General features: G+C 40.6%; 1 non-coding gene across 1 annotated transcript; it reads left to right on the forward strand.

Moving 5' to 3' along the window:
• The first annotated feature begins 2,246 nt into the window (after positions 1-2,246).
• Positions 2,247-2,319, forward strand: trnaq-uug. Its single transcript has one exon. It is a non-coding gene; the product is annotated as a tRNA-Gln (tRNA).
• The last annotated feature ends 1,604 nt before the right edge of the window (positions 2,320-3,923 follow it).

Genomic DNA, 3,923 nt, shown 5'->3' on the forward strand with positions numbered 1-3,923 from the left:
ACTTGTTAAAAATCACTAGCTTTCCTCATTCGGACAGGTCCACAATATTGATGTCTTTTGTTGCTAAGCAACGTCTGTTTGATGTCAAATAGTGATGTATCACATAGATTGAGTGGCCTAATGGATTAGGCGTCTGACTTCGAATCAGAAGATTGAGGGTTCGAGTCCTTTCGTGGTCGTTTAATGTCATTAAATCAGCTAATATGGACATGTTATCAATTTCCCTAAATAAGGCATTGGTCTTGTTGCTTTGAAAAGCTTGGACATTGTTGTTCAACTTTAATAATCTAAGACTGTAAGGCCTGAGAATTATTGTGTCTGAATCTGCATCGCAAGATTGAAGGAAAGAGTATCTTTGTACTTGTTAAAAATCACTCGTTTTCCTCATTCGGACAGGTTCACAATTTGATGTCTATTGTTGCATAGCAAAGTCTCTATGATGTCAAGTAGGGATGTATCACATAGACTGCGTGGCCTAATGGATAAGGCGTCTGACTTCAAATCAGAAGATTGAAGATTTGAGTTCCTTCGTGGTTGTTTATTTTCATTAGCTCAGCAAATTTGAACATGTTTGCAATTTCCTGAAATAAGGCATTGGTTTTGTTGCTTTGAAAAGCTTGGACATTTTTGTTCGACTTTAATAATCTAAGACTGAAAGGCCTGAGAAATATTGTGTCTGATTCTGCATCGCAAGATTGAGGGAAAAGGTCTCTTCTTACTTGTTAAATATCACTAGCTTTCCTCATTCGGACAGGTTCACAACTTTGATGTCTACTGTTGCATAGCAAAGTCTCTATGATGTCAAATAGGGATGTATCACATAGACTGTGTGGCCTAATGGATAAGGTGTCTGACTTGAATCAGAAGATTGTGGGTTCGAGTCCCTTCGTGGTTGTTTAATTTCATTAGCTCAGCAAATTTGAATATGTTTGCAATTTCCTGAAATAAGGCATTGGTTTTGTTGCTTTGAAAAGCTTGGACATTTTTGTTCAACTTTAATAATCTAATACTGAAAGGCCTGAGAAATATTGTGTCTGATTCAGCATCGCAAGATTGAGGGACATAGTCTTTTCGTACTTGTAAAATATCACTAGCTTTCCTCATTCGGATAGGTTCACAATATTGATGTCTTTTGTTGCTAAGCAACGTCTGTTTGATGTCAAATAGTGATGTATCACATAGATTGAGTGGCCTAATGGATTAGGCGTCTGACTTCGAATCAGAAGATTGAGGGTTCGAGTCCCTTTGTGGTCGCTTAATTTCATTAGCTCAGCTAATTTGAACATGTCTGCAATTCCTGAAATAAGGCATTGCTCTTGTTGCTTGGACATTTTTGTTCAACTTTAATAATCTAATACTGAAAGGCCTGAGAAATATTGTGTCTGATTCAGCATCGCAAGATTGAGGGATATAGTCTTTTCGTACTTGTAAAATATCACTAGCTTTCCTCATTCGGATAGGTTCACAATATTGATGTCTTTTGTTGCTAAGCAACGTCTGTTTGATGTCATATCGGAGAATATGGAGTAGAAGGTGTTGCCTCGTGGATAAGGCGTCTTACTTTGTAGCAGAAAATTTATGTTTTGAAGCATTTTCGTGGTCGTTTAATGTCATTAAATCAGCTAATATGGACATGTTAGCAATTTCCCTAAATAAGGCATTGGTCTTGTTGCTTTGAAAAGCTTGGACATTGTTGTTCAACTTTAATAATCTAAGACTGCAAGGCCTGAGAATTATTGTGTCTGAATCTGCATCGCAAGATTGAAGGAAAGAGTATCTTTGTACTTGTTAAAAATCACTCGCTTTCCTCATTCGGACAGGTTCACAATTTGATGTCTATTGTTGCATAGCAAAGTCTCTATGATGTCAAATAGGGATGTATCACATAGACTGCGTGGCCTAATGGATAAGGCGTCTGACTTCAAATCAGAAGATTTAGGATTTGAGTTCCTTCGTGGTCGTTTAATTTTATTTGCTCAGCTAATTCGTACATGTTTGCAATTTCCCTAAATAAGGCATTGGTCTTGTTGCTTTGAAAAGCTTGGACATTGTTATTCAACTTTAATAATCTAAGACTGCAAGGCCTGAGAATTATTGTGTCTGAATCGGCATCGCAAGATTGAAGGAAAGAGTATCTTTGTACTTGTTAAAAATCCCTAGCTTTCCTCATTCGGACAGGTTCACAATTTGATGTCTATTGTTGCATAGCAAAGTCTCTATGATGTTAAATAGGGACATATCAAATAGACTGCGTGGCCTAATGGATAAGGCGTCTGCCTTTGAATCAGAAGATTGAGGGTTTGAGTCCCTTCGTGGTCATTTAATTTCATTAGCTCAGCTAATTTGAACATATTTGCAATTTCCCGAAATAAGACATTGGTCTTGTTGCTTTGAAAAGCTTGGACATTGTTGTTCAACTTTAATAATCTAAGACTGAAAGGCCTGAGAAATATTGTGTCTGATTCAGCATCGCAAGATTGAGGGACATAGTCTTTTCGTACTTGTAAAATATCACTAGCTTTCCTCATTTGGATAGGTTCACAATTTTGATGTCTGTTGTTGCTCAGCAAAGTCTGTTTGATGTCGTGTCGGAGAATATGGAGTAGAAGGTGTTGCCTCGTGGATAAGGCATCTTACTTCGAAACAGAAAATTGAGGTTTTGAAGCATTTTCGTGGTCGTTTAATGTCATTAAATCAGCTAATATGGACACGTTTGCAATTTCCCGAAATAAGGGAAATCTTATTGCTTTGAAAAGCTAAGACATTGTTATTCATCTTTAATAATCTAATATTGCAAGGCCTGAGAATTATTGTGTCTGACTCTGCATCGCAAGATTGAGGGAAAAGGTATCTTCTTACTTGTTAAATATCACTAGCTTTCCTCATTCGGACACGTTCACAACTTTGATGTCTACTGTTGCATAGCAAAGTCTGTATGATGTCAAATAGGGTCGTTTAATTTCATTAGCTCTGTTATGCTGGTGAATGAGGACCCAAAAGCGACTTAACGGAAACAGAGTCTTTATTCCAGTCTAATCCTGGATATTATCTGTAAGCAACGTCTGTTTTATGTCTTCGGAGGTAAATGCAAAAAACAGGAAAACTGAAATCCACTCGTCAGTAGAGAGGAATGACTGGAGACGCGACCACAGACTGCAGGTCGCAAGATTGAAGGGAAGGCACCGGACAATTTGAGCTTTTGTTGACATTGACACCTGCTCACACGCAGCATCTGAAGAAGGTCATTAAAACACGACAGGGCGGAACAAGGACACAGAACAGCGGACATCAAGCAAGGATCCGACAAGGACAGAAGCGGAAAACAGAGGGAGAAATAGGGGACAGGTGTGCAAAAAGAGTAAATGAGGTAGTTAGGAGAATGAGGAACAGCTGGGAGCAGGAACGGAACGATAGAGAGAGAGAGCGAGAGAGGGAGAGAGGGAGGGGAGAGAGTGAGAGGGATAGAAAGAGGGAAAGAACCTAATAAGACCAGCAGAGGGAAACGAATAGAAGGGAAGCACAGAGACAAGACATGATAATCAATGACAAAACATGACAGTACCCCCACTCACCGAGCGCCTCCTGGCGCACTCGAGGAGGAACCCTGGCGGCAACGGAGGAAATCATCAATCAACGAACGGTCCAGCACGTCCCGAGATGGAACCCAACTCCTCTCCTCAGGACCGTAACCCTCCCAATCCACTAAGTACTGGTGACCACGTCCCCGAGAACGCATGTCCATGATCCTCCGTACCTTGTAAATAGGTGCGCCCTCGACAAGGACGGGGGGGGAGGGAACGAACGGGGCGCGAAAAAAGGCTTGACACAGGAGACATGGAAGACAGGGTGGACGCGACGAAGATGTCGCGGAAGAAGCAGTCGCACAGCGACAGGATTGACGACCTGAGAGACACGGAACGGAC

The sequence above is a fragment of the Oncorhynchus gorbuscha genome, unplaced genomic scaffold, assembly GCF_021184085.1.
Source record: "Oncorhynchus gorbuscha isolate QuinsamMale2020 ecotype Even-year unplaced genomic scaffold, OgorEven_v1.0 Un_scaffold_4509, whole genome shotgun sequence".
Taxonomy (NCBI): Eukaryota; Metazoa; Chordata; class Actinopteri; order Salmoniformes; family Salmonidae; genus Oncorhynchus; species Oncorhynchus gorbuscha.